The sequence below is a fragment of the Aethalodelphis obliquidens genome, unplaced genomic scaffold (genome assembly GCF_003676395.1).
Source record: "Aethalodelphis obliquidens isolate GAN/ISIS:26980383/991018 unplaced genomic scaffold, ASM367639v1 scaffold56, whole genome shotgun sequence".
Lineage (NCBI taxonomy): Eukaryota > Metazoa > Chordata > Mammalia > Artiodactyla > Delphinidae > Aethalodelphis > Aethalodelphis obliquidens.
The window spans coordinates 2,425,281-2,449,195 of NW_020838000.1; the positions used below are offsets into that span (position 1 = coordinate 2,425,281).

The following is a 23,915-nucleotide window of genomic DNA, read 5'->3' on the forward strand; positions in this document are numbered from 1 at the left end:
CCAAGGAACGCATGACCCAGAAAAGATACGCAATGTAATCAGTGGGCGTTTCTTTAGGATATAGAAGGACTGAGAGGGATATTGGAGGCACATTCTGTGATACTATAAATCTCTAGTTCTCCAAAATTGTATTGAATTTAAATGTGCCCATGCAAGGTAGACTGTGTACAACACTAATTATCAAATAAACTGACAATTTAAAAAAAAGAAGAAACACAAAATAATACTATAACACAATCAGATAATCGATCATTATCAGTATGTTTAGCTCTAAATTATATACTCATTTTCTGAGAATTATGTAATTCTAACTTGCTGACAGACTCTTTTAAACACTGAATTGGGGAATTCCCTGGTGGTCAGTGCTTAATGCTCTGTGCTTTCACTGTTGAGGACCCGGCTTCGATCCCTGGTTGGGGAACTAAGATCCTGTAAGCCGTGTGGCACAGCCAAAAAAATAAAATAAAATAAAATACTGGATAAACTATTTTACTCTCTTTAAAAAAAAAAAGATCAGGGACCCATTTGCTGTCCACGTGGCTGAAGCTGGCTCTCAGCTCAGGCATCCTCCCCCAGTGCAGGTGGTTGCCTAGGGCACCTGGGCAAGGATGGGGAAACAGACTCCGGCAGGGTGATCTAAAGGAAGAGGCTGGAGCTTAAATTCTGCCTCTCACCTACTTGCCTTTTACCTTGGCAAAGTGATTTGGAGACGCTGAGCTTCAGTTTTCTCATCTCAAAAATGGGTCCAAGCATCCCTCGCTGCTCTGGTGTAAGGTGCTAACATCCTGGGCTACAGAGACCCTGGCCTCTGAGAAGCAAGTGGGCAGCACTGACACGTCCTTGTTAGAAATGCAGAATCTCAGGCTCCACTGAGACTTACTGAGTCGGAATCTGCCTTTTAACAAAGTCCCTACAGAGTCTAGATTAACTGGTGTTTAAATTAGACTAAAATAAGATTTGTGGTGATGTGTCTGGAATTCAAAACGGACGAAGTTTCTAGTCCTGGTTTTCATCTCTTACATCGCACTCCTCTGACTGCTTCACCTGGAGGTGACTGTATTTCCATAAGGCATCTTTTATTTTTTGTTTTGTTTTGGTTTTATTTTTGGTACGCGGGCCTCTCACTTTTGTGGCCTCTCCCATTGCGGAGCACAGGCTCCGGACGCGCAGGCTCAGCGACCATGGCTCACGGGCCCAGCCGCTCCGCGGCATGTGGGATCTTCCCGGACCGGGGCACGAACCCGTGTCCCCTGCATTGTCCACTGCGCCACCAGGGAAGCCCCATAAGGCATCTTTTAGAGAAGGATCCGCATACAAGTTGCAGAACATGCTAGCAGCTGCAGCCTAGTCTAAACCAACCCCCACACGAGCCGACCTAGGAGGCAGAGTATCTTCACTTTGCCGTAGGTTGGAGAGAACTAGAGCGGGCAGACAGTGTGACGGGCTGAGAAGCAGACCTCTTGAAGCCCTTCATGATCACAGACTCCTGGGACAGAGGTCACCAGAGCTACACCTTCAAGCCAAGTGTCAAATACAAACAAGCAAACAGATAAAAGGAAAGAAATTATGAGAAATATTCCCCTCATCCCAGAAAGCAGCAATACCAGTCACAAAGCAAAAGGTTAGGAGTTTCCAGGATAAACCAGACTCCTGTAGACATTAAGATGACTGAGATTATAGAAACTCCCCCAAATCCCCAAGCTGTCCCTGGGGTCTGTGTATGTGTATGTGGTGTGTGTGTGTGTGTGTGTGTGTCTACGATGTGTGTGTATATGCAGGGTGTGTGGTGTGTGGTGTGTAGGTGTATGTGGTCTGTGTATATGTGTGTGTATGCTGTGTGTATGCAGGGTGTGTGTGTATGCGGTGTGCATGTGTGGTGAGTGTGTATGCGGGGTGTGTGGTGTGTATGGTGTGTGTATATGTGTGTGTGTGGTGTGTGTATGCAGGGTGTGTGTGTATGCGGTGTGCGTGTGTGGTGTGTGTGTGTGTATGGTGTGTGTATGCACGGTGTGTGGTGCATGTGGTGTGTGTGTACAGTTTTGCACATCCTTTCTCTCTTCGGTGGAATGTTCTGAGCCTCACTTCCCAGATGACCCCGCCCCCCAAGTAGGCCCTACTCTCTGATAGGGCTGGGGAAAAATTCCAGGGTGGAGAAAATACTGATTTTGTCTCATGAAATCTCTGTTCCCCACCTTGTTGTCTTTTTTGGCCTCACTCCTAAATGCTTCAATGTGTACTTCCTAAGAACAAAAATAGTGTCTTAAATAACCCAGTTATCAAACCCAGGAAATTCAACATTGATATAAATACTGTTATCTAATCAACATTCCATATTCAAAATTTATCAATTGTCCAATAATGTTCTCGGTAGCAATTTTTTCCCAGTTGGGATTTGCTCCACAATATTCTGTTGCATTTAGTTGTCATGTCTCCTTACAATGAAACAGGTCCTCAGCCTTTCTTTGTGTTTCTTGATGTTTGGAGGATACAGGCCAATTCTTTCATAGAATTGGATTTCTGATGTTTCCTCAGTGTTAGATTCAGGTGATGCCTTTTTGGAAGGAAAACCACAATAGTGACCTTGTGTCCTTCTCAGAACACATGAAGTCAGTTTATTCCACTAGTGGTGATGTTAGTTTTGATCGCTTAGTTAAAGTGCTGTCTGCCAGGTTCCCCCCCCCCCCCCCCCCCCCCACCATAAGGTTACTACTTTCCTCTTTGGAATTAGCATGTTATTTGGGAGGAAGTATCTTGAGACTATACAAAGACCATTTCCTCCTTAAATTTTTCCCCACTCGTTTTAACATCCGTTGGTGGTTTTCTAACTCCATCGTCCCTTCTGTATTTCTTAGTTGGCCTTCTACTCTGCGGAAGAACTTTTACTTCTCTTCTATTTATGCATTCACAGATTTATGTACATCAGTGTGGACTTATGGAGAAACCCGTCCCCCTTTGATCTTGAGCCTTCTGTGGTCTCCTCCATCCAGAATCTCTGAAAACCAGCCTGAGCATCCAGAGCTGGGAGCTGCCTGGGGTGGTGCCACGGGAGGTGGACGCACAGGAGGTCTTCACAGCCCCAGAGGATTCGTCATCTTGGTTCCAAACCAAGGTCTTTCTTTAACCTGGAAGTTTGGCTTTCTTCACTTTTACTCGCAGGTTGACGCTGAAACCCCTTCTCTGAGAGCAGAACCCCAGATAGAACACAGCCATGCTCTCTTCTCCTCTTCCATTCAGACTCCCTTCTCTCCCCTCCAGTGTGTCTGTTCCAAAGCAGTAGTAAATGTCTCAGCCTAAGGACTGGAAAAGGCCCCAAGGTGTCGAAAAGTTTACCTTCCCATTATAGACCAGAAAACGCAATGGGTAGGCCCTAGTGACCCTTTATGCCTCCTGTTTCTCCAAAGTAAACGAGTTTCTATCCATTTTGTGATAGCATCTGAAATTCCTTTAACACTCTTTATTTAGGAACTTTAATTGAGGGCAAGGGCGTAAGACTGCCAACCGTAGGTGGTGCCCCATCCACATTACTAAGAAACTGTTTTTAAAATTTTAGCAGAGCTTAGTGAGGGATTGGGGTAGCTTTGTTGCCAAAGTCTCAGTATTTACAATTTGCTTCATGGACTTGCTTTATTCGATTTTGTTTTAGTTAAATTAAGGAATAAAAAAGCAAATTTCTTAATTGGTTAAGTGGCTTGCTAGTAACAAGATTTTATAGGAGTTCTTTTCTTTTTTCTTTTTATTTTGTATTGGAGTATAGTTGACTAACAGTATAGTATAGTTGTGTTAGTTTCAGGTGTACAACAGAGTGACTCAGTTATACATATACGTGTATCTGTTTTTTTTTCAAATTCTTTTCCCATTTAGGTTGTTACAGAATATTCAGCAGAGTTCCCTGCGTCACAGAGTAGGTCCTTCTTGGTTATCCATTTTAAATATAGGATGAGTACATGTCAATCCGAAACTCCCTCACCCTTACCCCCTGGTAACCGTAAGCTTGTTCTCTCAGTCTGTGAGTCTGTTTCTGTTTTGTAAATAAGTTCATTTGCATCAGTTTTTTTTTAGATTCCGTTTATAAGTGATATCATATGATATTTGTCTTTCTCTGTCTGACTTACTTCACTCAGTATGACAATCTCTAGGTCCATCCATGTTGCTGCAAATGGCATTATTTCATTCTTTTTTATGGCTGAGTACTATTCCATTGTACATATGTACCACATCTTCTTTATCCATTCCTCTGTGGATGGACATTTAGGCTGTTTCCATGTCTTGGTGATTGTAAACAGTGCTGCAATGAACATTGGGGTGCGTGTCTCCTTTCAGACCATGTTTTTCTCTGGATATATGCCCAGGAGTGGGATTGCTGGATCATATGGTAGGTGGGATGTAAATTGGGGCAGCCACTGTGGAGAACAGTATGGAGGTTCCTTAAAAAAGTAAAATTAGAGCTACCATAGGAGTCTTCTTTCTGACTGTATGGAATTATCCATCAGATATACAAAGTCAGAGAAACAAATGATAAAACAGATTCACCTATCTTCTTCCTCCCGGAATCTGCCAGTGCAACCAATAAGCCTTTGGCGGTATCCTATACTGACCTGGTATGCCGACTAAACTAATTGTGACTATGCTGTGGTCCCAGCTGGAGGACAGTAGCCTCACTTCTCTGTACTGCCTTCATTCCCTTTCAGATAGCTATAGAGATTACTCTATTGCTCACTGTCGCCAGCTGGATGCCAGTAGTTGCTGTAGGGCTGGGGAACTGTGCCAAAGGGAACTCATTCATGTGTGTGACATTTACGTCAACTGAGTGGGCTTTCAGATCGGTCATCTAAACCTTTAATGTTATTTATAAGCTACAGTATTAAACTCGTCCACACAACCCACATGAAAAAAATATATATCAGAAAAAGAGGTTTTCTTAAGTTGGTCTTCCTTCATGCAAATATGTTCAGAGGGTAAGAGCCCATGTTTAATTCTTCTTTTTCTATGCATAAGATTTTTCTTTTTCTTCGCATAAGATTCACTGAGGCATCCAGTCTTCCTGTTCTCCGTGTTACGTTAGAAATTTAACTCCTTAAGTTGTCATTAAAAAGAAAGTGGACAAAGTTTCCAGATATTTATGAGTCAGCAAATGAACAAACTAGAATTTATAAAGAAATGCATCATTACATTTTTTACAATAGCTTTCATCTAGCTGTAAAAGCAGTCCATGCGTACAGTGGAAATTTTGAAAAAAAAAAAGATAATAAATAAGAGATAAATAAAAAGAGATAAATAATAAATAAGAGTTAAAAAAAGATATTTAATATTCACTCTTGATTTCACTAGCTAGTGTTATAGCGCCTCAACATTTTGGAGTGTTTCTTCCAAATCTTTTTCTGTGCAAATATAATACATATATGCTTTATAATGGTCAGATTCATATTTTGTATGTGTAGTTTTTCAACCTGATTTTTGCATTTAACATTTTATTGTGGTTATTTCTCACACTGTGATTTGTATTAGTTTTAATGGCTGCCCAATTACTTTTTAAAAGTCTTCCCTGCAGTTTGGGACTTAGAGACTGCTCTGACGTCATGCTACTAAGGCAGATATACTTCTGTAGACATCTGTGCACGTAACTCTTAGTTTGCATTTTTGGTTATTTCCTTGGGAGCGTCCATGCTCTCTTGGGGCTAAAGCAGAAACAAAGCCCAGGCTCCCCGTCCTAGGAAAGAATTGATCCATTTCAGCCCTGTTAAATTCCTCATGATCCTTTTCTGCTAAAGGAAAGACAAGTCATGTTCACATCCCTCTTTACCCACAACCTGTCCTCACAAAAACAACATTACCAAAGTGGACCATGGTGCTTGGCCCAAAACATATTTTTCTTTCTTTGGGCGTGGAAGATAAGCCAAGATGGCAACTTGCCCAAAAGTGATCCAAGAACCTTTTGTAGGGAAAGTTTTGTTCGATAGGACCTGAGAGGATGTTTTAAAATAAAAGTTTTATTAAGGCGAAATGTGTTCCTGGGTTAGAAAGATAAGGTTTCTTCTCACATGCCTGGACTAGCTCCTTCCAACATGTTTGCTAGTTCTCCTGTAGACACACAACTTCAGTGACCTGAGAAAGACTTTACACCCTGAAAAGAAAGATAAAGGAAACTCAAGAACATGAACTCCTTTATCACAGAGATGCACAGAGATGCTCACACCATTCTTCATTGTCAACTGTAGAACCCTTTGTTCCTCTTTCAAAAGTGTCTTTGTGTTTCTTGGAATGAGCTGGCTCTCTCTCTCCCAGCTGTCGGAAATGCAAGAGAACTTCATGGAAAGCAACAGTGTATATTGTTCCCGAAAAGGTTAGAGGTGAGCTCCCGTCACATGGTCACCGTCACCATCTGCTCTCGCCGCAGACATTTTTGCAGTGGTGGGACCATAAGTGTTTCTCTTACAGGTATTGAAGTTCCTGTTCCCAGAGAAGCAGGGCCTGGCAACTTGGGAGGACCTTTCCTCTTGTGGCTCTGCCCTGACTGATTTACTATGTGACTTTGGAAACACTTTATGAGGGCTTGTTCTGGAAAAGATGATGACAGCTTATAAAGATACAAATACCATAATAAGTAAACATAAGTTATAAAGGATAAGAAAAACCAAGAAGCAAAGGAAAACAGGGATAGATACTAATAATGAGCTGGAGATTAGGTTAATATGCAAATATGTACCGTTGTACATTTAATAACTTTTTACTGAGTGTCTATTATTTGCCAGGAACTCTGAAACACATTTTTCAAACTTAGTTGCAACATGTTAATGGTCCATGAAATCATTTAAGTGAGTGACCACCGTTTTTAACGGAATGGGATGTGAAGGGCTAGAATAGAATACAATAGAAAATATCAGAGGTCATTGCACAAAGTAAGGATATTATTTACAAAAATATAACTGTACGCTGGGTCATGATACAAAGTGTATTTCTTACTGTAGCCGTAGTAAAAAGAAAATTTGAAAACCACTGACCTGTGGGTATGCACAAATTTAGGGCTGAGTTTTCTAGAAGCCAATGGGAATAGGGAAACGTTATACCATTTTTGCTGCTCATTTCCTACAAGTATGCAAAAGGAAAAAATTATTTTTGCTATCCTTTACAAAGAGAAAAAATGAATAACATACTAAATAACCTCCTTACAGAAAACCCTGGTAATTTAAGGCTATTTCTTTCAGCCTCCCCCCTTCCTCCCCCCCATACAAATAACAGCATCACTCCACACTCTACAAGATGTCTGAAATTTACCCTGATGTGTACTTTAGGTCCTATCACGCTCCTTACCATGTATGTCAATGTTCTTATGAATGCTAAGTAGGAAACGGGTGATATTTCTTAAAGTTTTGTAAACAGAGTTATTTTTTGAAGCAAAATGTAGATACATTCCATTAAAACATACAGTAAAATGCATACATCGGTTGTAGTAAAAATGATGGTTACTTACTAAGGTGGTTCCAGGGACCATTAACGTGTTGCAACTAAGTATACAAGTCATTAGCATACAGCTTGATACATTTTCACAAAATGTAAACACCCATGTAACCACCATTTAGATCATGAAACGGAACAATTGACAGGAAGGAGAAACTCTCCAACTTCCCCCCTTCAGTCTCTCTTCCAAAAGACTGAACTTTCCTGAGTTCTAAAACTACAGATTAATTTTGCTTTGTTTCGAACTTTACGTAAAGGGCTCATGTAGAATGTATTCCTGTGTCTGACTTACTTTGCTCAATATTATGTTTGTGAGACATCCCATCAGTTGTGATTTATATATTTCATTGTGGGCATATATCCGTTGGTGAATAGTTTGTTTTCAGCTTTGGCTATGGTGAGAAGTGCAGCTATGGACATTTTTGTACAGGTCTTTTGGTGAACATGTGTACACATTTCTGTTGAGTTTGAGGATGAAATTGCTGGTATATATATATATATATATAAATTCAGCATGAAGAGATATTATAGTGTCTCAGGGCATGATCATACATGTGCATCCTTGGGCCTGGTGAAAATCTACCTGGAGATTCACCAGTGTTTCAGTAACAAGTACAAGCACACAAGTGTCCTTTTCAATTCCTTTGTCTTATTTTTATTTTGGAAAATTTGGAAAATATAGGTAAGTATACAGAATAAAATTTAAATCACAATAACCCAGCCACCCAAAGATGACCACTTTTAGCAATTAATTGTATATCCTTCGAGCCCTTTGCCATTATAGATAACACTACGTGAACATCTTTTTCACTGAGGCTTTGTATATATATATCCATAATCATTTATTTAAGATAAATTCTGGGAAGAAGAAATGCTGAATAAAGGACGTGGGAAACCTCAGGCTTTGATACACTCACTAATGTTTTACTAGTTGGAAGAGTAGGGGTGTGGGGAAGGGCACACAGAAAGCAGATGAATGTCAAAGAAGTCACAGGTAAGAAAGAATATACTAGCACCAGAGGACTGGCAAGAAAGCCTCCAAAGATTCTCTGCTATGAGGATTCTGTAGTACCTGTTCTTTTTTTTTTTCTTTTAGAAAGAGGAAATAGTTTTTAATTCTTTAAGAAATAGCTTTCTTTTGGTAGGTACCACTGAATTTGGAGCTATATAGCCTTTTACTGTTTGTTTTTACAGTTATCTGTGTTGCTCCAATTCCAATTGTGTGCACTCGGTCAAAAGAATCATTGCAAAGTTCTCTCTGGTCTGTAATCAGACAAACAGCCTCAACGCCCGATTCTGCTGTTGCTCCGTCGTGAGTAGTGGTTTCCCTGCCGTGCTTTGTTTGCAGATCCCCCGGAGGTGGTTCTCCAGAGGGATGAATGGCATCTTTGTTCAAAGGGGCCAGGAGAGAGAATCATCTAGTTCTACCAAAGACAGGAGACAGTAAACCGATCCTGCGTTTCCATTGCTGTTGGAAAAAGAACAGTAAATGACAGCAAAATTGAATAACGAGATACTTGCACGGTATAAATGACCCAGCGGAAGAGATGTGATGAGAAGGAGGGTGAGGATTTGATCTCTGCCTTTCAGTTTTCAGTCATTGTCAACCACGAAGTACAAAAATTGGCTCAGCAAAACTTAGTTTCATCCAGGATACTAGACAGAGAGCCAAGAGATTTTTTTCTCTGCTAAGTTGCCCAGGATTAATGTTTTGTGGATATGTTTACATTGGTGAATAAAGTCAGAGCACTTTATTTTGCTACGGTTGTGCTTTTCAAACTGTGGGTTGGGTCCTATTCGTGGGTAATGAGATCAATTTCACAGGTTATTACTAACTTTTCTTTAATGAAATAGTATATAAAAAAGAATAGAATAGCATAGTGTTGAATGGAATAGAAAATATCCAAGTACATCACATAAGCAAGAATACTATCTTATGGGACTTATATTTTAGTTAGCTATACATACACACATCTAAATATATGGACATGTGTTATAGATTAAAACAAACTTCTCATTAGGGGTCATGGTCAAACAATGACTGCTGGGAATTTTTTACATTAGAGATTTTTTTTTCTTCTCTTTTTTCTGGGAATATTTTTGTATATACACAATTTTCCAAAAGTTGTTTCTTTGGAATTGAACAGATCAAACTTTGGGGTTTGGGGTTGAGGGGACCAGGAAACATCTTCATGTTAATATAGACAACAGTTACCTTCTTGTTGATCCAAAGTACAAGTAGAAAAAACCTGGCTTATCTGAATCTGTCTTTATTATGGTCCTATATAGAAGGCAACTCTGATAATGACATCTCTTTTCCAATGTCAGATGGAAAACACCCAAGGTTAGAAAACTGTCATGGTGGCATTCAAATACCAACCCAAGGGTCAACATATTAATACTCTGAGAAAAGGATGGCTCATGGTAACACGATATACCTACTCGCCGGTGATTGGAGTTAAGACTTTACCAAACAATGAAGTCACTAGTAGCTGATTATGATGACATGTGCTGATTTTAAACATTTACTGTGAGCATTCGATAATAGAGTAAATTTTCATGTATGCAAAACTTTTCCCCCTAATTCAGCTTCATTCAGATCTGTATTTAATTGCTTTGAGTTAACATTAAGCGGACTCACAAACTTGGGTAAGATCTAGCAGGTGGCCCAATTGTATGTAAGTTTCCCATGTGTGGGAAATACGCATTTAAGTATGTGTATACAGATCATACGAGTATATAATACCTTATGCTAAGTGATCCATTCACTGGTACTTCATCCTTATGAAACCAAAGAACGGTCAATACAATAAATAAAAACAGCCACTCTGGAAAGCAATCACTCTAGTGGCTGCCTGAGGAGCTGTTTCAGAGGGGTTTGGAGATAGGGTTTGGACTCAGCAGTAAGGAAAGATTGCATTTGATTAGTAATATCTGTGATGACATGGAAAGGGGACAGTGGTGATATATGTGCCATGTGTTTATCTTGGAACTTTTCAATTCAGTGACTGTTTATGGTATCTTGGAAACATGAGTTGCTTCCTCCATTTCATAGGGGAAAGAAAGGAATAGCGGATGGAGGTGGCCCAGAATTAAACCTTTTATTTATTTTTTTCTGTACCCTTTTTTAAAAATCGAGGTATAGTTGATTTGCAATATTATATCAGTTTCAGGTATACAACACAGTGATTCAATATTTGTATACATTGTACTTCATTTATAGAATTAAAGCTTTTAGTATCTCTTGATCTTGTTTCATTTCTGTTCATATTTATCTAGATTATTTTAGATAGTGTCTTACAAATGTTCGTGTCTGTTTACCCCTTTCCATTCCCATTGCCACGGTTACATTTTTGATCCTCATTAAAATGATTAGTAGAGGAGCTCTCTGGATGACTGTCCTGCTTCTAGTGTTCACAGTGTTAGATGGGGTCAAGCGTCATGGGCTCCACTGAAAACCATGTGAAAGCTCTGTCCCATCTCTCAGAAAACTGAACACTTGCACAGACTCCTGCCAATGTGTTCAGGAGGGTCCTGAGCTCTGTGAGGTCTACGCTTCATTACAGATGCCTAGTCTGGTTCTCTCCCTCCCATCTACCCCTTACGTGTTTATCAGAGTAATGTTTCTAACACACACTTTGGATCATATTACTATCTTCTCAGAACCGATTCATTTCCCGTTGCCTTCAGGACAGAAAGAAGTCCAATCTGCTTAGATGGGTCTCCAAACTCTTTTTTTTTACCAAAATATATCTGGCGTATTACATTGTGGAATGTCTATAACATGTTACACTGGCACATTTATATATAATAAGATAATTGCCATTGTAGGGACAACTAGCACCTCTGTTACATCACATAGTTATCTTTTCTTTTCAGGGGCCCCAACTCTTTCAAGCTCTCACCTTTGTAGCCTCCTTGCCCCCCTCTTCTCCCCTGCACCTTCCTCCCAAATACACAACCTCTAAACCTAACCAGAACACTTGGTCTTTCCCTCCATGGTTCCTGCACTTTGCTCCCATGGGTGCTGCTACCTGAATATCCTTTCCCACCTATTCAGGCCCTTTCTAACCTTCAAGCCCAGTGTCTGTTCTCACTCTCCGTTATTTCTGCGGACAGAGCTCTCAGCGCCGATGAATGCCTTGTGGTGTCCTGCCCGTCATGGTGAGGTGTGTGCCTATTTGCCCTCAGATCCCTTGCTTGCCCTTCCCTGGTGTGACTGACCTGACGGGGAAGATAAGAAGGATAACAAGCCTAGGGAGTTGTGGGGTTTTTTGCTAGACTTTATGTGTTTACTCTCTTTATATTATATAATAACCTACAAGAAAGTAACTGAGAAGGCTGGCTAGCAAAGGCAGATAAAAGGTGGAAGGCATATGAGATGCAAATTATTGGACTTTGGAGTTACAAGTCAAAAAAACCCCCCAAAAACAGGGCTGTCCAGGTTCCTGAGTCTGGGGTCAGCCTTGGAAGGCCCTGAGGGAAGAGGGAAGCCAGGTGTTCCTTTCTCACACTCAGACCATCTCCCTGATGGCAGATCGTCTCCTCTGGGGCTTCAGCTCCTACTAGGGAGGGCTTCTGAGCTGTCAGCTTCTGCGGGGTGGCCCTGTGCCCTGGGCTCCAGCACCGACACTTCTATGCTTTGTTCCCGTTGCTCAGGGACTTTCTGCAATGACTGAGTTCCTGGATGGCTGCTGCTTCCCCGTTTGCCTTCACGTCTTTCCTTCTGTGTGATCAGTTCCCTGTAGTATAGCCCTTCTGTTGAAATCCTTACGCTACTTTATATTTTCCTAGTTGAACCTTGACTGAAACAGCTGGCATTTGGTGGATAGTGGATGAGTCTGATTGCCTAAATTTTAAACTATCTTCTATGGGGACATCTGTTTTTTGAGAGAGCCAGGGGTAGGTCCTATATCAGTTACATCTAGTACACAACAACATTTTGTACAGTTACCTGGGAAAGTAACCCATTACCTCAAAACTCAATGGTTTGAAACACTTGGCATTCATAGGTTCACGAGTCTGAGGGTTGGCTACTGGCTGGTCGTTTGAGTTCCGGCTGGGCCCACTCGTGCATCTGTGGTCCGCTGGGTGGTCCTGTGTATCTTGCCTGGGTGCCGTCCTGTGTGTGGGGCTTGGCTGCTCTAGGCTGATCTAGGATGGCCTCGGTTGAGGCGTGAGTCAGCACCACTCTGTGTTTCTCAGCCATGACGGGCTAGCCCAGGCATGTTCTCATGGCAGTTACAGAGGAGCAAAGCAAACATGTAAACATAACAAGAACTTTTTCAAACCTCTAGATGGAACATACCTGCTAACATTCCATTGGCCAAAGCAAGTCACCTGAGCAAAGCCAGAATCAAAGGGGGCAGGCATATTGGCTGAACCTCTTTAGTAAGAGGAACTGCAAAGTTACCTGACAAAGGGTAGGGACGGGGAGGGCTGAAGTTGTGACCGTGAACGCAACGCAGTCAGTCTATAGCAGGCTCCACATGTTTGATGAGAGAGCCGAGACCAAAGAAGTAGAGAGATAGATGACATTAATGTATCGCCATAATAGTAACCCCTTTTAAATGAAAACTTTGCCATAAAATACACATTGTGTATTCGCTAGCTTGTCCTGTAGAGTTCATTTGTACATAGTTACAGACTGAAGAACATAGACCAAGTAAAGAGCCATTTATAACTAACATATTAATAAACCAAGCTAAAGGGACTTTATTTATCCTTTAACCTTCAATTTGCATTAATTGGGAGCAGTCGTGGGAAATGGGGCCAACCTTACCTCAGGTCACATGGCTTAACAAAATGAACTGTTTCATGCCCAGAAATAAATGCCTTCCAAATATAAATATGAATCAGTTACAAAACAGAATATTTTGAGTACAAAATAACCACACTGTTAATATATTTATGTCCCAATTAAAAATGTGTAAGGAACACACATTCTGGGCTAAAGTTGTCCCAGGGAGTGATGCTCATTTTTGCTTTGAATCTTGTGTAAACAAACCGGGCAGCCTCCTTTGAGCCATGAGCAAATCCACGGCTCCCTGTTTTCTAAAGAGAAGAAGAATTACAAATGGGAGTGTTTAAGGTGGGAAAGGTCTGGGGCTTGACCTTGCTGCTTTAAATTTCATTCCTTCCTCCAGGACTAGGAAATCACTTTGAGTTTGTCTTCTCGGAGAACTCTAATTTGGTTTGTTCTTGGTTTGGGCCACACCATGAAAGAGATGCTGTCTGTCTGTATTATAGCAAAACTTGGAAGCCACTTCAGTGGCGCTGTTTTCCAGTTGTCTTCTCTGCTGTTTTAATCTTTACACCTGAGCGTGTTCTCCGTAATTCACAATGAAGCCCGTGACATCCTACTGCCTGAGCGAGAATCCCAGTTAGCCTTTTCTCACTGGCTTTGGGCATAATTTTAAATCTTTCTCCGACTCTGAACAATGGGGTTTCCTCATCTGAACAGTGGGGTTATTAATAATACCTACCTCATCTGATCACTGTGAGGATTAAATTAAGTGAAATTAGGTGAGAGAATTAGCATAACCCAACCCACAAAATGTGCTTAAGAAGTGGTATATATTAAACTGCTTATTGTTACTAATTATTATGTGAGAATGTTTAGGTTGTTGTCACTGAGTCAGGTTCATGTATATTCTTCAAAGTATAAATCAGAATTATACCCTCAAAAAATAAGTTGAGGTTCAATATTGTTTACATATAAGGCACTGTTTGTTTTTAGGTATTAGTGTCAAGGGTAGCGGTGCATATCTATTCACATTTAAAACCACAACATTTACAAACACAAGCTTCTTTCTGGCTTGTCAATTTAGTCTTTGAGAACGCTTTTAGAAAATGCTTCTTTTTTTCTTTTTCTTTTTTTTTTTTTTTTGCGGTATGCGGGCCTCTCACTGTTGTGGCCTCTCCCGTTGCGGAGCACAGGCTCCGGACGCGCAGGCTCAGCGGCCATGGCTCACGGGCCCAGCCGCTCCACAGCATGTGGGATCTTTCCAGACCGGGGCATGAACCCGTGTCCCCTGCATCGGCAGGTGGACTCGCAACCACTGCACCACAAGGGAAGCCTGTTTTTTGTTCTTTTTTAAATTGAAGTATAGTTGATTTACTATGTTGTGTTAGTTTCTGGTGTATAGCAAAGTGATTCAGTTATATTTTTTCATATTTTTTTCATTATAGGTTATTACAAGATATTGAATATAGTTCCCTGTGCTATACATTAGGACCTTGTTGTTTATTTGTATATAGTAGTGTGTATCTGTTAATCCCAAACTCTTAATTTATCCCTCCCCCTCCCCACCCTTCCCCCTTTGGTAACGGTAAGTTTGTTTTCTATGTTTCTACGTCTGTGAGTCTGTTTTGTAAATATGCTCCTTAAATATATTGGTCTTCAGCCTTAAAATATTAAAGCTTCCAATGTTCTTGCAAACAGTACAGTGATACTGACAACTTGGGATTTCAATATTTACGACAAAAGCAAGAGGAGAGAGACTTTGAAGGAAACAAATACAACCTCAAAGTCTTCCTTAAGGTTGTCTGAAAAGGGAGGAAAATTAATAATAAGCAGATCAATTTTTAACAAATACGTTTTACCTTTCAATACACTGACTGTCCACTCTGCATGGAACCATAGTAGAGAAGACAGAGCAGCATCTCGAGGAGCTCAGAGTGGAGTTGCAGAGAAAATTTACACATGCACACATACATATGCGCACACACACACAGGTAACCAGCACACAGTTTAATGGTATGACAGGTGCTTTCATGGTGTTAGGTGGAAAGGCGGTGACTGAGCTGAGACTTAGTGCAGTCAGCATGGTCAGTTCACACACATGATGTTGAGAGTCCAAGTGTGGAACGATAGATACACATATGTAGGTTCATATCATATAGGTGAATGAAAAACACACAAGCACTGTTCATTGTCCTGGATACTCATCTTGTATGTAAATGTTATAAAAAAATGTACTGGCAAGATACAAATTCATGGTCTGGCCTTGGAGTGGGTTGTCAAGGAGATTATACCTATGCTCTATTTTATTTTAAAAAAAAAAGAAAAGAGGAGCTTTCCTGGTGGCGCAGTGGTTAAGAATCCGCCTGCCAATGCAGGGGGCACGGGTTCGAGGCCTGGTCCGAGAAGTCCCCACATGCCAGGGAGCAACTAAGCCCATGCGCCACAACTACTGAGCCTGTGCTCTAGAGCCCGCGAGCCACAACTACTGAAGCCTGCGCGCCTAGAGCCTGTGCTCTGCAACAAGAGAAGCCACCACAATGAGAAGCCTGCGCCCCGCAACAAAGAGTAGCCCTCGCTCACTGCAACTAGAGAAAGCCCGCGTGCAGCAGCGAAGACCCAGTGCCGCCAAAAATTAAATAAATGAATAAATAAATTTATAAAAAAAAAAAAAGAGCAGATGGGACAAAATGTTGTCAATGGTCCATTCTGGGCAGAGGGGACCCAGACATTTGTCCTGCCAACCTGTGCTTCCCTATGATCTCTAAGTTTCCCACAAGAACAACTACAACTGTGGGCCCACAGCCATGGAAAAAGCAGCCCCTCGCTTGCTGGGCAGACAGACACTTGGAGACATCGTCTGCTGCAGGAACAGATGCCCTGGTTTCTCCTTCATCTGTTTACACCTGGGGGAAGAGTCCCCAACATCACCGCACTTGACACCATCTAGACAGCTCCGTAGCTTCCTCTCGGGTCCCCCATCCTGATGTCTCACAGGGGCACACCCCCGGCTGAGATTTGCTGGGACCTATCCTGGGAACCATCCTCTGACACCCAGCTGGACCCTTTTTAGCACAAAAGTTCTAAATTGTTTGATTCACATTTGCCTTTTAGTCCTCTTCCGAGGCTGGGAATCCAAAACCCCGGAGTCCTGTGCAGAAAAGTAGGTTCTTGGGATCCACAAACATTGTCTCATGCCTATAATGTGTTATTACAATCCTTGTGTTAAAGTCCCTTTCTCTGAAACCAGCTCCCCTTTGGAATGAGATTTTATCTAAGTCTGTTTGCATGTATTCAAAATCAGAGACAGCTCTGAAACCAGACCCCATTTAAACATAGAAAGAAGAGCAGTGGTGAATTAAGCAAATGTTGGGGGAGTTTTAAAGAAAAAACACACATCTATTTATCTTCTTGTGTCTCCTTTTTTCCAGATCTGCGTTTTCCCTCCCATTGGCCGTCCTGCGTGGGTACCAAGTTCCACACGGGATTTCATGGATTGTCAGGTCAGATGTTGGGCGCGACTTGGCTGTTTGCAGATTCGTGATTTTATGATTGCCACTTTTCAGCGCTATGGGAAGGATCTTCTAGTTTATGGCATTGCTGTGGTTGTTATTTAAGATGGTTTTGAACTCTGTAGGTGTTCAGGAGGAATATACAGCGTTCGATGGGTTAAAAACAAACATAATGGAGAGAAGGACGCTTCAAATTCATTTGGGGGGAAAAGGAGTAATAATTGGACAGAGAGAGAAAGGAGCCCATTTTTCATTTGTTATGTGGAAAAATGCTTGATGGAGGACCACAGTCCTCTCCAATCTGTCTTTTCCTTGAGCGCTAAAAAAAGCAAAAGGATCGGCTCACCCTTGGTCAGAGCAAGTCAGGTAGGGCATGTGCACCTGTGCAGTAAAGACCCCCTTCCATTACTGACAAGCCCATACAACTTCCCTCCAGTCCCCAGATGTTTGGAAATATCAGGCAGCCTGTTCAGTTTGGAACACTAGGATGTCATTTGGAACCCAGTTTGTTTACATTATTATAACAACAGTTTCAGTTTGTCTCTGCAGTTAGGGTTGTGTCAGCACTTTCCTTTCTGTGTTTATTATTTTTAGCAGTTTAAAAGCTAACCAGGAAAAATGGCTTTCTGGCGGCGAGGTGACATTCCGGCTGGGCCAGGGTCTGTGGCGTCTATAGATGCACTGGCTGGCTGTGGAGTCGGGCCTTTTGAATGCTGCCTTTGTGCTTCCATCGCCAGGGCCTCTGGCCTATTGTCCAGCCGCCTCAGTTGAGGTGGCACTATCTGATTGTAACCGGTACTAATATTACAGTGTTCGGTGCCCAGACCCTCCCCGGGGGCCCCAGTCTGGCGGCCTCTGTCTCCCAGCTCTCTCTCCAGGGGACCAATCCCAGCTCTCATATCAGAAACGCTATTTGTAATTTATAGAAGGTTCCAGGGAAAAGGATCGGTAAGGATCAGCTAGCCCTGCAGTTCTCTAACTTTTTTATCTTTTTTTTTTACAAAGAACCCTTTACCCAAATGCAATCTTCCAGTGAAACGCAATTTGTAAGACCTGGAAAAGTACAGCTGTTCTCTTTGAAGGAGAGAACCCTAGTTTTCAGCCTCCACTCCACCCACCCCCAATCAAGGTGGCTTCTCAGGTCCCCTCCCCCAACCAAGAAACCTATGACTCCTCAGAATACTTGCACACTGTTTTCACAGGGCGAGCCCCTCAATTTACAGAGAAGGAAACTAAGAGGTGATTTTATAGATGCTTAAAACATGAGACATTAGGCACTAAAAAAGTACACTGCATTCATCCATTTTTATTTAGTTCTAAAAAAAAAAGGCACAGCTAATCTACCGTAATAGCAATCAAAATAGTGGTTACTCTGGGGAGAGACCAGATTGACTGGGCAGGGACACAGGGAATTTTTCTGGGGTGGTACAAATGTATGTCTTAGAAGTGTGGGTTACATGGCATTTGTCATAACTCGTCTCCTTTTTGCTATACATAAATTATACCTCTGTTAAAAAATAAAAAGAAGGAAAATAAAGCAAAAAAAAAATTAGCTGTTTTGTGAATGAAAATTCTGAGAGCTTCCTGAAATACTGAAAATACCGATGGTCTTTCTTAAAGCTATGTGCACTCTTTATTGAGTGGAATCTGCAGTCATTATGCAAAGCTGCAGAAGACAAGAGACCACGCTGCTTTTCCAATTATTGAACTTTCTTTGTTCAATAGTTACCAAAACCAGAAAAAAAAAAAATCTCAGAGAATTTCAGACAACAGAACCCCTGAATACCTTCTGGGGTCTTCTAGCCAGTAATGCAGCTAAAGGATGATGTATGGGATTCCTGGCGGTGGAAATCCCGAGTACAATACTTGATTCATGCATTACTTTGACATGTACTGTTGGTAATGCTCAGGAAATTGTTCATAATTTTTTAACCTTTGCTCCTTCATCTGAATGCTTTTTCGGGACCTGTGAAATACAAGATTGCTTCTTCTATATCTTATCAGAGTTGAACTTCTGGTGACAGGTTGGAATTCAGGCCTTTAGTGACACCTCTATCCTTGCAATAAATCATCTGGACCCTTTAAAAATGACTTTTCTCCCCCGGAAATACTTGGAGCCAAGCCTACTAGAATTCTTCTATTTGTGTGTTTTAGAAGTCCGGCAGTAACATGGAAGGTCATTATTTGGGTTGAAATGCTGCTAAGGCCCTAAGCCCGGGAAGATAGGACCCTGTGGCCAACTTGCCCTTTAGAGCCTCATGAGGAGAGTGGGCTGAGAAGAACAGGGAGAATGCTTTTGAAAAGGAAGTGATGGTAGTGTTGGGGGATAGTAAGAGAGGGCAAGTGAGGGTCTCGTGAAGCAAGGGCAGAAAGGATTTAAAGATATCGTTGTCCCTCCGTATCTGGGGGCAGTAGTTCCAGGACCCCACATAGACCAAATGCTCAAGGCCCTCAAGTGCATAAAACGGTGTAGTACAATCAGCCCTCCTTATCCGTGGGTTCTGCGTCCACGGATTCAGCCAACCCCGGATTGTACCCGAATGTTCCAGCCTCTGAGGCTGTGTGACTTTTCTTCAAGAAGAACAAACTGCTACTTTAGTGATTTCCCAACAAAGGGCCAAGATCTCTTTCATTCACAAAATGGATCCACGTGACCCAAAATTTAGTTCACTAATGAAGCAATGGCAAAACAGAATCATTTGTAAAAGGAACATTTTTTTTTAAACCCACACATACTGCACTCTGCCTGCACGGACACACAAATGTCCTCATCAAATCACATTTAATTCAGCAAGGTTTATATGCAACCAATTTAGTTTAATGTGCATAAGAGCAGAAGTGAAATTGCACAGTGGAAGAGTTTGAACAGAATTTGCTTTTTTGCAATTCAATGCCCATTTGAAAGGAACTGTTTCTTCAAGTCATTTATTGAGTCAACTTATCCAAATGGCAAGTACCAAGAAGAATTGTATGACTTCTCCATGCCAGGGACTTGGAGCAAGTGATTCTCCCGGGCCCAATGTTCTTGAAATGTACGTGTGTGTGTATGTGTGTGTGCATTCATCTACAGATCAAGGAGCGTTTGGAAAATGCAGTGTGTGTGTAGTCAGATTTCAGTTATTTGTGAGAATGAGAGTAAAACATGAATAACTGAAGTCCAATCAATGGATATATTTTCCTGTTGACTTTTAAAAATTAGCAACCTGGACGTTTTTAACCCCTGAACTGCTTATGAGGTCTGTGAACAAGTGGGAGTGTATCCTGATTGGAGTTTTATCTCCTTCTTTCTCCCTCAACTGTGTTTTCTATTGGTGCTATTGGGCTAATAACAACTAAAACACTGGATGAAAGAAAAATCGCAAACGCCTTAATGTGCATATTATTATTCTTCTCAATTTCCAGACAAGGAAACTGAGGGTAAAGGTTGGGGAGCAATGCCTGAAGATTTTGCTGTCATAGTGGCAGGGTTGGGCTTGAACTCAGATCTTTCTATCTGTGAGCCACTGTCTTAGGAAGAGAAGCAGTGGATTGAAACTAATCATCATATTACACTGGCTGGAGCAGAAATATACCTAAATTTGTGGAGAGAATAAACTACTATTTTGGGCCTGCCCATAGCAGGAAATCTTAATAACAGTGACAAACACACAAAATTTTATTTTTCTCTCCAGGGCTATTGGGGGTGGTTCTCTTATCATCAGGGACTCAGGTATGTTCTATCTTTCTGTATTTCTATTCTTAAGCATATGACTTTATCTTCAAGGTTCCTTCCTAGGTCAAGATGACTGCTGGAGCTCCAGCCCTCACACATAAATTCTAGGCAGCAGGAAAGATGGGAAGAAGGGGGCAAAGGCACCCATTTCCAGCTGGCTTTCCTCTCTAGGAGGGCTTCCCTGAATTCCTACTTCACGGCTTCTGCCTACCATCTCACGTACCGACTCCTGGTTGCAAAAGAGTCTAGAAAATGTAGTGGGTACTTTGCATCCAGAGGTGAGGTGAGATTTGGTTGTAAAGGAATAGAATGGAGGCACCTAGCAGATTGGTCACAATCAGACAGCTATTAAAGGCTTTTCAACTTTGGAGAAGCATGATCAGGATGGTGCTTTAGAGGAACTGATCTTGTAGCCAACTGGTTGATGGATAAAAGGGGGAAAAGTGAAGGACTCCAATTTGTAGTGATGAGTTTTGTATTACTGAGGTGGCACCGGGGACAAGAGAGATCAATGTGATCCAATTTGTGAAGAATGCATTGACCAAGGAGAATGTATTCATTAATTAGCTGTGCAATTGAAAACTGGGTTTCAACACGCACACACATATGTCTGTGAGGTGTGTGTATGTGTATAAAAATACATAGTATACACATATTCATATACACGTATGTATATGTGTATGAATGTGTATATGTGAGTAAATATATATACATACACACATATATATGAATGGAAACCAGGGAAAGACATTTAGCTAAACTTCTAGGAAACAGGATCCAGATAAACAAAACCGTCTCGTGTTGTTTTTATATGCAGAAAATTGGCTGGAAATTTAATGATGCGGTCTATTGGCAATAGATAAATAATGCATAAACAAATATATGCAGGCATACACACAACACAAACAACGTAAGACTTTTCTAGGGCTCCATACCACCAACTGCAGTAATTTTTAAACTTTGGCATCCCTCAACAAAGAAAAGGAAAAAATTAAAAGGAGCTAAATTATAAACTTTTAAAGGAATAAGAGGTGAAGGCATTGTAAACATAACTAAGAAGTTATCCTAAGAAGCCAAGCTAGAGGAAGTAGGAAAGTCAGGGTGGAAAAAAAAAACCCAGTTTTCTTTCCCTCTTCTCTCTCTCTTTCTCCCTTCCTTTCTTTCTTCCTCCCTCCCTCCCTCTCTCTCTCCCTCCTTTCTTCTTTCCTTCCTTTCTCCCTTCCTTCCTTTCCTTCCTCCCTTCCTTACTTCCTTTCCTCCCTTCCTTCCTTTCCTCTCTTCCTTCCTTTCCTTCCTTCCTTCTTTTCTTTCTTCCTTTCTCCCTTCCTTCCTTTCCTCCCTTCCTTCCTTCCTTCCCTCCTTCCTTCCTTCCCTCTCTTTCTCTCTCATTCTCTTTCTTTCCTTCTCTCACTCTCTCTTGCACCCTCTTTTCTTCTTCTTTAACTTTAGGAGGGGTAGAATCATGCATTTGTTAACCATACATTCATAGACTTTTCATTATGAGCTCCCAAATGTGAAAGAAGTTCAACTCCAAGCCATCACCACATCGCTTTTGTTCAGCCAATGAGCAGCAGGTAACGTCTTGCCATTTGTGGATGACAAAATCAAAGCCTGTCTGTGGTGCTGGTCGGATGGAGCCAGGCCCCCGGCATGGCTGTTTTGGAACTCCTCACATCCATGGTACACGGTACCACCACATATACAAACACATGTTGCCTATGTAACCCACAGGGCTGGGCAAAAATGACCGAGTTTGTCAGTACAACTTTCTTGGTACTGTGTGTTTGACATCTTTGGCTGCAAGGCAAAATGAGTTTTCATTTTAGCTTTTTAAATCAGCTGAATTAGCAGAACTTGATTTTCTGATTTAACCCTCCCTGATGGCATTGTGCAGAGCTAGCCTGAGTCCTGTTTTTCCCACCACACATTGGAGAGGGGTGGGTCGGCGGGGCCCTGGCTGTCTGCTCTTCCCTGCATCTTCTCAGGAAGCCTGTCGAGGCAAGTGTTGTAATTTGTGCTGTAACATCCTGGACAGAGTCTCATATTAAAAAGTAAATGCCTATACACTTAACGTAGTAAAAGAACAAAAACATGCATGGGAAAAACACGCCGACTGTCAAATAGTGGCTACTTGGCAAAGAGAGGGGAGGGAGAGTAGAGAGAGATGGACAAATGTCATGGTGTTTTCTTACGTTTTATTTCTTATAAAGAGACAGATGAAACCAATAGAGCAAATCAGAATGGTGGACCATGTGTATCCGTAATATTGTTTTATACGCCCTTTTAAAAAAATTTTATTTTATATTGGAGTGTAGTTGATTAACAATGTTATGTTAGTTTCAGGTGTACAGCAAAGTGATTCAGTTATACATACACATGTATCTATTCTTTTTCAAATTCTTTTCCCCTTTAGGTTATTACAGAATATTGAGTAGAGGTCCCTGTGCCATACAGTAGGTCCTTGCTGGCTATCTATTTTAAATATAGTACTGTGTATACGCCAATCCTATACTCCTAATTTATCCCTCCTCCCCACCTTTCCCCTTTGATAACCATAAGTTTGTTTTCTATGTCTGTGAGTCTGTGTCTGTTTCATAGATAAGTTCATTTGTATCATTCTTTAGTTTTCACATATAAGTGATATCATATGATATTTGTCTTTCTCTGTCTGACTTACTTCACTCAGTATAATCATCTCTATGTCCATCCATGTTGCTGCAAATGGCATTATTTCATTCTTCTTAATGGCTGAGTAATATTCCATTATGTGTGTGTGTGTGTGTGTGTGTGTGTGTGTGTGTGTGTGTGTGTGTAATATTCCATTGTATGTATGTGTGAACGTGTGAACTCTTTCGTAATTTTAAAAACTTTTTCTTTTTTTTTTAGGCTATAGACACTGACATTTTATTTATTTATTTTTAACATCTTTATTGGAGTATAATTGCTTTACAATGGTGTGTTAGTTTCTGCTGTTTAACAAAGTGAATCAGCTATACATATACATATATCCCCATATCTCCTCCTTCTTGCGTCTCCCTCCCAGCTTCCCTATCACACCCCTCTAGGTGGTCACAAAGCACCGAGCTGATCTCCCTGTGCTATGCAGCTGCTTCCCACTAGCTATCTGTTTTACATTTTGTAGTGTATATATGTCCATGCCACCCTCTCACTTCATCCCAGCTATCCCTTCCCCTTCCCCGTGTCCTCAAGTCCATTCTCTACGTCTGCATCTTTATTCCTGTCCTTCCCCTAGGTTCCTCAGACCCTGTTTTATTTTTTTTTTGGATTCCATATATATGTGTTAGCATACGGTATTTGTTTTTCTCTTTCTGACTTACTTCACTCTGTATGACAGACTCTAGATCCACCCACCTCACTGCAAATAACTCAGTTTCGTTTCTTTTTATGGCTGAGTAATATTCCATTGTATATATGTGCCACATCTTCTTCATCCATTCATCTGTCATTGGACACTTAGGTTGCTTCCATGTCC

General features: G+C 41.3%; 1 protein-coding gene across 7 annotated transcripts in view; it reads left to right on the forward strand.

The window, feature by feature from the left end:
• Positions 1–23,915, forward strand: part of THRB (thyroid hormone receptor beta) — a 392,336-nt gene that overhangs the window by 151,836 nt on the left and 216,585 nt on the right. For all 7 annotated transcript variants that reach the window (XM_027086498.1, XM_027086499.1, XM_027086497.1 and 4 more), the window contains one exon: positions 16,630–16,701. The gene's annotated coding sequence lies outside the window, so the exon portion shown is untranslated. The remainder of the gene's footprint in view (positions 1–16,629; positions 16,702–23,915) is intronic.